Here is a 12,699-nt window from a genome sequence, read left to right as displayed (position 1 = left end):
TTATGAGCTTCTGAAGTTAAGGTTGTTCTTTTCTGTCTAAATCCTCTCTGATGACACCTGTCTCGGGAAACGCCCAGTTTAGAAGCAAATCCCCAAAGCAAACCTCTTCTAAACTGGGCCTTTCCCGAGACAGGTGACATCAGAGAGGATTTAGACAGAAAAGAACAACCTTAACTTCAGAAGCTCATAAGTACTGAAAGGATTAAGATTTTTATAATAGAAGTAATTTACAAATCTGTTTAACTTTCTGGAGCCAGTTGATATATATATAAAAGTTTTTTCCTGGAATACCCCTTTAATACTTTTTTTTGCCCCACTGTGTATATATATATATTTTTATACCCAGTCATTTGATTAACAATAATTAAGTGATATTACCACACAAGTATAAAATAGTAAAAAAAAATAAAATAAAATAAAATCAGGAAAACAGCTAATCAAGTACAAATATCTGAGTTCATACAGTTCATTTTAAAAGTGCATAGCTAGTGTTTATATATCAATAAAACTGTCGTGGAAATATTAAGTTGTCACATTGCCTTCATATTGTGCGATATTGTGTAGATTCATGTGTTGTCGACTGACCATCATAGCTGCAGATGTGGGGAGTTTTGTTGATGGCACATGGAGGGGTGTCATATCTTCTGTAGGCTGAATCACCTTGTAACCTAATGCTGACTGTATGTATGGGCGTGGCTCTGTACTGTATGTATGGGCGTGGCTCTGTACTGTATGTATGGGTGTGGCTCTGTACTGTATGTATGGGCGTGGCTCTGTACTGTATGTATGGGCGTGGCTCTGTACTGTATGTATGGGCGTGGCTCTGTACTGTATGTATGGGTGTGGCTCTGTACTGTATGTATGGGCGTGGCTCTGTACTGTATGTATGGGCGTGGCTCTGTACTGTATGTATGGGTGTGGCTCTGTATTGCATGTATGGGCGTGGCTCTGTACTGCATGTATGGGCGTGGCTCTGTCCTATGGGAGTGGCTATTGAAAAACCTCCTTTTGTTGTCTGCATAAATAAACTGTACTTACCTCCAGAGAGGGCATTTCTCTCTATGCTGGAGGAGGAATCAGTTGTAGGACCACTGACTCAGTCTGTGTTTTTCCAACTATTGCTAATTCGCTATCCCGAGCAGACACCACTGACGCTGAATCTTATTACAAGTCTTGATTTTCTACAACAAAAACATATAAGGCTTGAAAACTGTAGCTCCATATCAAGAATAAATAATGAATTATAACATATGTGGTGTCCCAGTACCGCATTTCATACGGTACTTATTTATTTATGGGTCCCCATAGCCAGAGTCCCTAGGACTTAGGGTTCCCTATTAGTTAGTCCACCCCTAGTCGCCTCTATCCTAATATATAATTAGTAATTTATGCATAGATAATGTAAATAGTATAGTATAAATGGTTAATTACTTGTTTCCATGGTGTCGCAGGGCCTTCGGGTCATGTGATGCGTTCCAAGCCTCACTCTGGATGCGTTCCAGGCCTCACTTTGGCATCTCTAGCCTCGTTTTGGTTTTATAATGTGTATAGAGCTTGTGACGCAAGCAATCCCATCACACCTTGTAATGGTGGGTGGCAAACGTTTGGACCAATCAGATTTGCCACGCCCCCCTGCCCATATAAGGGAGCGGCGGCCATGTTTCTCTCTCTTACTCCTTTGCTCTTGATGAGAGAAGACCTGTACAGCAATTATCGCAGTGAGTTGGGCCCGAGCCTTGCGGCGACGGCTGAGCCATTACAAACATACAGTGTATCATCTTCCAAACACTCTGCAGTACCACCGGACCTAATAACTCCCCTAAATCCGGATGGATCTGCAAATATCTTCCTAAAATTCAGAGACTATATGTCTAATGCAAGGTCCTTAACTTCTGCTAGTCACTAAGCAACCTCAAGACTGTTATATGAGACTGTTACTGTACTTGGACATTGCAAGTGCTTCAGTAAAAGTTGTTCAAGTTCAATTCTCCTTGTGGACCTTTAGTTATTTTATGCACCTATCGTTACTGGGAAGGGCGGCGATAGGCCGGAACACTGATTCAGCATACCAGCCCTCAGCCTGGCGTCACAAACTCTTCTAGGGTTAACATTAACCCCTTATATACCCAAACCATACCACAACTACCATACACCCCCCAAGGGCTACCACACATACAGCTGTAAACATCAGTCATAATGCAAGAGGACACTCACAGCTCTGTTTCTCAAGATGGCGCTGCCTGTTTGTATACAATGTTACTGCACATGTGCAGAACTAAACCATCACGTGATCAAATCACATGGTATTTCACATGTCTGATAGACCACATGACCTGACAATGATCACATGGTCGGTCACCCTGGGAACCATAGTGCGTGTAAAAAGTGAACATGAACCCAGGGAGGCTGAACAATATCTATCACCGGCATGTTAGAAAAAGCAACAGATTGGTTGCAGAATACTTACTACCAATATAATCTCAGTGGGGGAGATTTATCAATACCTGTCCAGAAGAAAAGTTGCCCAGTTGCCCATAGCAACCAATCAGATCGCTTCTTTCATTTTGCAGAGACCTTGTTAAAAATGAAAGAAGCGATCTGATTGGTTGCTATGGGCAACTTTTCCTCTGTACAGGTTTTGATAAATCTCCCCCAGTATCTTTAATGTACTAGATGTGATCATACTTATTGAATTACTCTATTAAACATTACATTTATGTGAATAAACAATGTGCAAACATTACCTATACCATATTATGTGCATTATGTTATATTGTGTTATATTTTACACTAAATCAGGGGTCAGCAACCCCTGGCATGCATGCCACTCATGGCACGTGGTGTGCTTTTGAGTGGCACGCGGGGCTCTGTGCGGAGTGACGCTCACTCCGCTAATGGGGATCCAGGACACTTGTCCCGGATCCCCAGGCTAGCGAGTGCCACTTTCAGCTGTGTGCGCACACACATCTTAAAGGGGTACTCCAGTGGTCAACGTGTTTTTCCGTTTGTGACTTACCCTATTTGTTTTGTTTCATTTCTATTCTTGTTGTTTAGCCTACTCTATTTCCGTTCTTTGTTTTTATTTTATCCCCCACCTTGTTTTCATATCTTTGCTTCTATTTCCTGTTTCTTGCTGTGCTGGAAACTACAAATCCCAGCATGCCACATGCCTTGCTGGTTTGGGGCGGCTCCTTTTTTTTTGTTCTGCCCTTTACCCACCCTACTATTTTCCCGGGTCAGCCCCCTTATACACAGCACACTAATATAATCAGCCTTGGTTGGGATACACTGTCATACACACACAAAAGGGACTACAACTCCCAGCATGTGTCATTCAGGAGTCTTCAGTCTGTGGTATAACACCAGTATGCTGCCTCTGTAGTCTCCTGGGGGTTGTAGTTCACCACACCTCTGTAGGGCATACACCAGTGTTTCCCAAACAGGGTACCTCCAGGTGTTGCAAAACTACAACTCCCAGCATGCCCTGACAGCCTTTGGGCATGCTAGGAGTTGTAGTTTTGCAACAGCTGGAGGCACACTGCTTGGGAAACACTGGTGTAACGTGATGTGTCTGCTGAATAGGCTAGAACAGTGTTTCCCAACCAGTGTACCTCCAGCTGTTGCAAATCTACAACTCCCAGCATGCCCAAAGTCTGTCAGGGCATGCTGGGAGTTGTAGTTTTGCAACAGCTGGAGGCACACTGGTTTGTAAACACTAGCATACACACAACAGGGACTACAACTCCCAGCATGTGTCATTCAGGAGCCCCCCCCCCCCCTTTCACATATAGGGGGAGATTTGTCAAAACCTGTGCAGAGGAAAACTTGCCCAGTTGCCCATAGCAACCAATCAGCTTGCTGCTTTCATTTTTACGAACTGAAATAAAAAGGATGGAGAACCGCTCCACTGTGAAGAACAATAGACAAAAGAAAGTGAGCCCCTAATAATAGAGAGAATCACCAGATGATGTTGTGCTATAGAGGCACAACGCTCTAACAGGCATGTAATCCTTTCGGATGGTTGGGATGGAGACTCCACCTGGATATCCACCTAGGACTGCAGCTTATCCCGCCCTTGGCTAGGCATAGGGAACATGAAGTGAAAAATGTGCACTTTTTGTGGTGCACAGGTAATAGGGATATTACAGCGCTGTCCACAACCAAGGTATAAGATGAAAGTATCTATTACATGTAATAAATACTTTCATCTTATACCTTGGTTGTGGACAGCGCTGTAATATCCCTATTACCTGTGCACCACAAAAAGTGCACATTTTTCACTTCATTTTTATGAAGGCCTGGTGGCAAGTTTTCCTCTGCACAGGTTTTGATAAATCTCCCCCACAGAGATCATTCCCAGTATGAGATTTATTCCCCTGCAGTCCATACATCCCCAGCCCGTGCACCTTCTCATCCTCCCCTTCACATAACACTTATCTTCTCTGTGAGGTCCTTCTCCTGTGCAGACCTGCGTCCTTAGAATACAGAGCAGGGGGGAGGGGAGGTTAGGAGCTGTGTACTCAGCTGGATGAGATGAGGGGGCGTGGCTTATTTTACTTATGCAGACAGAGAAAAAAAAAAAGCTGTGACATCTTGTCCACAACAGACTCAGAGTGTCTGAGCGCAGAGTGATGATGATGATGAGGGGAGGGGGGGTACAGAGTGATGATGATGAGGAGAGGAGGTACAGAGTGATGATGATGATGATGGGAGGGGGTATAGAGTGATGATGATGATGATGGGAGGGGGTACAGAGTGATGATGAGGGGAGGGGGATTCAGAGTGATGATGATGAGGGGAGGGGGGTACAGAGTGATGATGATGAGGGGAGGGGAGGGGGTGCAGAGTGATGATAATGATAAGGGGAGGGGGTGCAGAGTGATGAGGAGGGGAGGGGGGTGCAATGTGATGATGATGGGGGAGGGCAAAATGATGATGATGTGGGTTTCAAAGTGATGAAGATGAGGGGGTGCAAAGTGATGATGATGGGGGGTGTAAGTGATGATGATGGGGGGGTGCAAAGTGATGATGGGGTGGTTGCAAAGTGATGATGGGGGTGGGTGCAAAGTGATGATGAGGTGATGAGGGGGGTGCAAATGATGAGGGGGTGCAAAGTGATGATGGGGGTGCAAGTAATCATGGGAGGTGCAAGTGAAGGGGGTGCAAGTGATGGGGAGGGGAGTGCAAGTAAAGGGTGGGTGCAGGTGACGGGGGGTGGGTGCAGGTGACGGGGAGGGGGTGCAGGTGACGGGGAGGGGGTGCAGGTGACGGGGGGGGGGGTGCAGGTGACAGGGAGGGGGATGATGATTTGGATGTGAAGGAGCACTGGCTACTTCCCTACCTGGCTACCTACACAATTACCTGCCTGTCTACCTACCTTATTATTTTCCTGGTTCCATACCCACCTACTTAGCCACCTGGCTACCTACATAGCTACTTACCTGCATAGCAACCTAAGTACCTACCTACCTACATACATACATAGCTACCCATTTACCTACCTTGCTACCCACCTATGAACTTACCTCCATATCTACTTATCTACCTGCATAGCTACCTTGGCTGCTTGCCTACATACCTTCCTACCTATATCCAAGGAAAATTGTAGCCCACCAAAGTATAACGTGCAGAATTCAGTGCAGTTTATTCCATTCCAAACAGTGTTACAGAGCAGGCTACGTTGCCTCTCATACTTCATAAAGGCGAATACAGGTAGCTGAAATGTAGCCTGCTCTGTAACGCTGTTTAAAATGGAATAAACTCCACAGAATTCTGCACTTCTGAGGAGTGCACTGGAAAAATGCAGAAACTAAAATGTTTGTCTTGCAGATGCTGCAGTGATGGGTTTTGGCTGGAAGAAGTAGTCATGTCGGTCTGAGCCAGATGGAGAACAGAAGGAAAGAGGATGACGCCGACCATAAAAGATGTGACTTGTGAGTCAGTTAATGTAACTGTAAGTATATTATTGTGCAACACGACTGGGGTCTGATCCTGGGGTCTGTATTATGTAAAGGGGGGGGGGGGTCTGTATTGTGGAAGGTGGTGATTCTGGGGTCTGTATCGTGGTGGGGTCTGATCCTGGGGTCTATATTATGTAAAGGGGGGGGGGGGGGTCTGTATTATGGTGGGTGGGGATTCTGGGGTCTGTATTATGGTGGGGTCTGGTTCTGGGATCTGTATTATGGTGGGTGGTGATTCTAGGGTGTGTATTATGGTGGGTGGTGATTCTGGGATCCATAATATGGTGGGTGGTGATTCTGGGGTCTGTATTATGTTGGGTGGTGATTCTGGGGTCTGTATTATGGTGGGTGGTGATTCTGGGATCCATAATATGGTGGGTGGTGATTCTGGGGTCTGTATTATGGTGGGTGGTGATTCTGGGGTCTGTATTATGGTGGGTGATGATTCTGGGGTCTGTATTATGGTGGGGACTGATTCTGGGGTCTGTATTATGGTGGGGACTGATTCTGGGGTCTGTATTATGGTGGGGTCTGATTCTGGGGTCTGTAGTATTTTGGGGGCTGATTCTGGGGCCTGTATTATGGTGGGTGGTGATTCTGGGGCCTGTATTATGGTGGGTGGTGATTCTGGGGTCTGTATTATGGTGGGGTCTGATTCTGGCGTCTGAATTGTGGTGGGGTCTGATTCTGGGGTCTGTAATATGGTGGGATCTGATTCGGGGGTCTGTATTATGGTGGGTGGGGATTCTGGGGTCTGTATTATGGTGGGGTCTGATTCTGGGGTCTGTATTATACAGGTCTGAGTTAAAATGGTTGTTCTCACTTAGGTCCTTACAGCGAAAACAATATATATATATATATATATATATATATATATATATATATATATATATATGACAACTCTGAAAAAGCCACACACCCACAAACCCCACCCACATCAAGCCACAGCCATATTGCCAGCACACCCGACTTCGAAAACATATTCCTTATGTGTTTGTACATTAATATGTATAAAAAACAAATGCTAATATTTTTATATAAAAAAAAAAACATACTAATCCCCAAAAATTATAATCCAAAAAAAAAATAAAAAAATTATAAACATGAATATTAAGTAATAAAAAATAATGGAAAATAAATATATATACATAAGATAATACCAAAGAGAATATATATTACCATAACAAATAAAAATCCAGTATAAAGGGTCAAACCACCAGTATAGTAACCGTCTGAAAGACCATAAGTATTCTCTAGCTAAACCAATTGCTACAGATCAGGCTATTTAATAAGGGGAAAAACTCGCTGGTTTGTAGAACAACGCACTCTCCACTTCCACAGAAGCGGTAGGGTCCGCTGTCAACTCTGACCCTAGGAATTGTTAAGTCGTGCTGAACAGAATCTCACCCCCTACAGCCAATTCAGGATTGCACCCTTTTTCAACAGCGTTAATCCTTTTTTTTTTTAAACATTGTTTTTATAATACAACAATCATACAACAGTCATGGCCGTAAATGTTTGCACCCCTGAAATTTTTCAAGAAAATGAAGTATTTCTCCCAGAAAAGGATTGCAGTAACACATGTTTTGCTATACACATGTTTATTCCCTTTGTGTGTATTGGAACTAAACCAAAAAGGGGAGGAAAAAAAGCAAATTGGACATAATGACACATCAAACTCCAAAAATGGGCTGAACAAAATTATTGGCACCCTTAACTTAATATTTGGTTGCACATGCTTTGGAAAAAATATCTGAAATCAGAGGCTTCCTATAACCATCAATAAGCTTCTTACACCTCTCAGCCGGAATGTTGGACCACTCTTCCTTTGCAGACTGCTCCAGGTCTCTCTTATTGAAAGGCGCCTTTTCCCAACAGCAATTTTAAGATCTCTCCACAGGTGATCAATGGGATTTAGATCCGGACTCATTGCTGCCACTTCAGAACTTTCCAGCACTTTGTTGCCATCCATTTCTGGGTGCTTTTTGACGTATGTTTGGGGTCATTGTCCTGCTAGAAGACCCAAGATCTTGGATGCAAACCCAGCTTTCTGACACTGGGCTGTACAGTGCGACCCAAAATCTGTTGGTAATCCTCAGATTTCATGATGCTTTGCACACATTCAAGGCACCCAGTGCCAGAGGCAGCAAAACAACCCCGAAACATCATTGAACCTACACCATATTTCACTGTAGGTACTGTGTTCTTTTCTTTGTAGGCCTCATTCCATTTTCGGTAAACAGTAAAATCATGTGCTTTACCAAAAAGCTCTATCTTGGTCTCATCTATCCACAAGATGTTTTCCCAGAAGGATTTTGCCTTACTCAAGTTCATTTTGGCAAAATGTAGTCTTGCTTTTTTATGTCTCTGTGTCAGCAGTGGGGTCCTCCTGGGTCTCCTGCCATAGCGTTTCATTTCATTTAAATGTTGATGGATAGTTTGCGCTGACACTGATGCTCCCTGAGCCTGCAGGACAGTTTGAACGTCTTTGGAACTTGTTTGGAGCTGCTTATCCACCATCCGGACTATCCTGCGTTGACACCTTTTATAAATTTTTCTCTTTGATGCACGCCCAGGGAGATTAGCTACAGTGTTCTTGATAATGTTGCGCACTGTGGACAAAGGCAAATCTAGATCTCTGGAGATGGACATGTAACCTTGAGATTGTTGATATTTTTCCACAATTTTGGTTCTCAAGTTCTCAAACAGTTCTCTTCTCCTCTTTCTGTTTTCGACACACAAGGCAAAGACTAAGTGGACTTCTCTCCTTTTAATCTACTTTCAGGTGTGATTTTTATATTGCCCACACCTGTTACTTGCCCCAGGTGAAAAAAATCTTATTTTTCCATAATTTTGAAAGGGTGCCAAAAATGTTGTTCAGTCCATTTTTGAAGTTTGGTGTGACATTATGTCCAATTTGCTTTTTTTCTTGCTTTTTTGGTTTAGTTCCAATACATACAAAGATACAAAACATGTGTTACTGCAATCCTTTTCTGTGAGAAATACACATATTTTATACTTGTTTGGTAATATCACTTACCGTATTTTTCGTCCTATAGGATGCACCGGCGTATAAGATGCACCCAATTTTTAGGGGCAAAATCTAAAAAAATAAAGATTTTGAACCCAATAGTGGTCTTCAACCTGCGGACCTCCAGATGTTGCAAAACTACAACTCCCAGCATGCCCGGACAGCCGTTGGCTGTCCGGGCATGCTGGGAGTTGTAGTTGTGCAACATCTTGTGGTCCACAGATTGAAGACCACTGCATAGGAGGTAATACTCACTTGTCCCCGCCGCTCCAGACCCGTCACCGCTGCCCTGGATGTCGCTCCATCGCTGTCGCCGTGTCCCCGTCGCTCTGGAACGTCTCGGCTGCCGGCCGGGTATCCTCGCTCTCCGTCGCCGCCATCACGTTGTTACACACGCCGACGCACGTACGCGACGACGTGATGACGAGGAAGGAGAGCGCCGGCATACAGGGGATCCCTGAACGGAGAAGACACCGGGGAGGCAGGTAAGGTCCCCCCCGGTGTCCTGTAAGCACTAACCCGGCTATTCAGTCGGGCTGTTCGGGACCGCCGCGGTGAAATCACGGCAGTCCCGAACAGCCCGACTGAACAGCCAGTTTAGTGTTAATTTCCCTTCAGACGCGGCGGTCAGCTTTGATCGCCGTGTCTGAAGGGTTAATACAGGGCATCACCGCGATCGGTGATGTCCTGTATTAGCCGCGGGTCCCGGACGTTGATGGCCGCAGGGACTGCCGCGATAGGAGTGTATTCGCCGTATAAGGCGCACAGACTTTTTCCCCCCAGTTTTGGGGAAGAAAAAGTGCGTCTTATACGGCGAAAAATACGGTAATTATTGTTAGTCACATGACTGGGTATGAAAAAAAAAAAAAACTTGTTTTGATGTATCCCTATGCTTGAAAAAGGCTCCATGGAGGAGCTGAAACGTTGCTATTTGTATTTTGACTTGAGAGAATAAATTCACTTTTTTTGCAACATTAGAGTGCTGCACCATTGCTGTGGATGTCTAAATGGACTGAGATCAAGTCTGCGGTGCTGGCAGCATACGTTTGAACGGTGAAGTAGTGCTGCATTTACTTCAAGTACATATAAATATTTGCAATGTGTTGTAAAAATGACATGTTATTCTGGGGATCAGTCTAACTCCAAATGAAATGGGTATGCCGGTGGAATTATTATTTTTTTTTAAATCAACTGCTGCCACAAAGTTAATGGAGATGTTCGGTGCAGACTTTTTCTATTCCATCCTGCCCGGGCTGCAAAAAAGACAAAACAAAATTTCACTTACCTTCCTAGGTTCCCCCGGAGCTTCGCAACAGCTGATCGTTCGTCACACAGTGTTTCAGCCTATCACCGGCCACACCTCGGCTGGTGATAGGCTGAAGTGTCATGTGACGTACCAGGCTAAGGGAAGTAGTAAGTAGAAAGTCCGGCCGAACGATCAGCTGTTGCGAAGCTCCGGGGGAACGTAGGAAGGTAAGTGAAAGTTTGTTTTGTCTTTTTTTGCAGCCCGGGCAGGATGGAATAGAAAAAGTCTGCACTGGAAATCTCCTTAAAATAGGTTTGTAAATGACTTCTATTTAAAAATCTTAATCCTTCCAGTACTTATCAGCTTCTGTGTGCTCCACAGGAAGTTGTATTTCTTTCTGGAATTCTTTTCTGTCTGACCACAGTGCTCTCTGCTGACACCTCTGTCCATGTCAGGAACTGTCCGGAGCAGGAGAGGTTTGCTATGGAGATTTGCTTGTACTCTGGACAGTTCCAGATTGCCAGCAGAGAGCACTGTGGTCAGACTGAAAAGAATTACAGAAAGAAATACAACTTCCTGGGGAGCTAACAGCAGCTGATAAGAACTGGAAGGATTAAGATTTTAAAATATAAATAATATATTAATCTATTTAACTTTGTTGCAGCAATTGATTTAAAAAAAATTAGTTTTCCACCGGAGCACCCCATTAAGGCTATGTTCAGCAGGCACCAGGACTGGTGGACTGGTGGGAGTTGTAGTAGCCAGCGGGCAGGACAGCAGGCAATGGTGAACTGGCGGGAGTTGTAGTAGTCAGTATACAGCGAGGGTGGTGGTAGTAGTATCGAATCAGTGACATCTGGCACAGGAGCATTACATTCCTGACTGATCCATGCCTGATTAATTTTTTCCACATATCTGGCAGGCAGTCTTGTGTGCTAAGGGGTGACAACTATGCCTTCCTTGCTGAACAATCTCTTATGCTACACTGGAGGGTGGACATGACAGACACCCATGGAAAGTTCTGGCCAATGGTCTAATATGGAAATCTAGAAAAATCCTTGGGGTCTGGGTTCATGGTGTCTGTAAGAGAAAAGACACAGCTTAGGTATGCATCAACCTCTTTGTTCAGGTGGTGATGTTCATCCCTTTTGATTCATGTCAGGGTGGAATACCAGATGTAAAAACTTCATCATGTACACCAATAAAAGATGCTGCTGGGTTTTATCAGCCTCTTAAATCCACTGCTATGCTGTCTCCTGATTGGGAGCTGTATGTCTCATATTGCAAGTAATGATTGGCTAACCTGGGATCATGTGATCTTTCTGCTAGCTGAAAGGTATGCTGGGCTACCCTAATATCATTTCAGTGTTCCTAGTACTGACTCCATTCATTCAGGCATCAAAATCTTCTTTAATTTTTTAGAAGCCCAAAAATGAAAGAAGTGACCGGATTGGTTTCTATGGACAACTGGGCAACTTTTCCTCTCCACAAGTTTTGATAAATCTCCCTCATGTGTTTCTCATCCCTTCTGCTGAATGGGTTTATTTGGGGATATAGACTGAGGCCCAACCTGTGATTAGCTGTGGAGGGAGTAGGAGGCTTCACTGGCTATATCTTGTTTAGTCAGAGGGCCTTTGGTTGCATAGCTGTCTAGTTCACCAACCTACTTCTAATTATTATGTAGTTTTTGTTTTTTTTTCACTAAAGAAAAAAAAAAACATAAAAACAAAACAAACTTGCTCTGTTTGTTACAGCAGACAGTACCACAAGCTGTTCTAGCAGACTTTGAAATGCCAGGTGTCAACATACCACCAGGGAAGCAGTACTTGGCATGGATTCTGATGATGTTTGCTGCTTTTTGCTGTTAATTTATAGTGTTATAAAATAAATTAAAAAAGTAAATATTTACAGACATAAAGGGGTACTCCTGTGAAAAACATTTTTTTTAAATCATCTGGTGCCATAACGTTAAACAGATTTGTAAAATACTTCTATTTAAAAATCCTAACCCTTTCAGTACTTATCAGCTGCTGAATGCTCCACAGGAAGTTCTTTTCTTTAAAAAATGTATTTTCTGTCTGATCACAGTGCTCTCTGCTGACACTCTTTTTTATTATAAAAGTACAAAACACAAAACAAGTTCATTTCACTGTAACAAAATTAACAAAACTGAACATAAAAACAAACTATCCGTCTCAAAATAACAACTTAAACCTTCCTAACCGGCCAGCCCAGATAAACCAAAAATAAATGAATAAATAAATCATTACCTACTATAGTCCAACACACACACACACATACCTAATGAACATAAATAAAGTTTTCCTCGCTTGGATCAAAAACTAAAAATATCCAAACTAGGAAACATAACCACACTACTAATATAATACTATAGTAACTGAAAACTGGTCCGACTGCCTTTCTCTCAAAATAATTATGACATTATATAAATAATAATAAAA

General features: G+C 43.5%; 1 protein-coding gene across 1 annotated transcript in view; it reads right to left on the bottom strand.

Moving 5' to 3' along the window:
- Positions 1-3,353, bottom strand: part of ASTN1 (astrotactin 1) — a 583,832-nt gene extending 580,479 nt beyond the window's left edge. The window contains exons 1-2 of the mRNA XM_056532005.1: positions 3,017-3,353; positions 1,039-1,181 (exon numbers count right to left, since the gene is read on the bottom strand). The gene's annotated coding sequence lies outside the window, so the exon portion shown is untranslated. The remainder of the gene's footprint in view (positions 1-1,038; positions 1,182-3,016) is intronic.
- Between the last annotated feature and the right edge of the window lie 9,346 nt (positions 3,354-12,699).

The sequence above is a fragment of the Hyla sarda genome, chromosome 7 (genome assembly GCF_029499605.1).
Source record: "Hyla sarda isolate aHylSar1 chromosome 7, aHylSar1.hap1, whole genome shotgun sequence".
Lineage (NCBI taxonomy): Eukaryota > Metazoa > Chordata > Amphibia > Anura > Hylidae > Hyla > Hyla sarda.
Note: the sequence above shows the minus strand (reverse complement) of the source record. Positions and strands in the feature narration are given on the sequence as shown.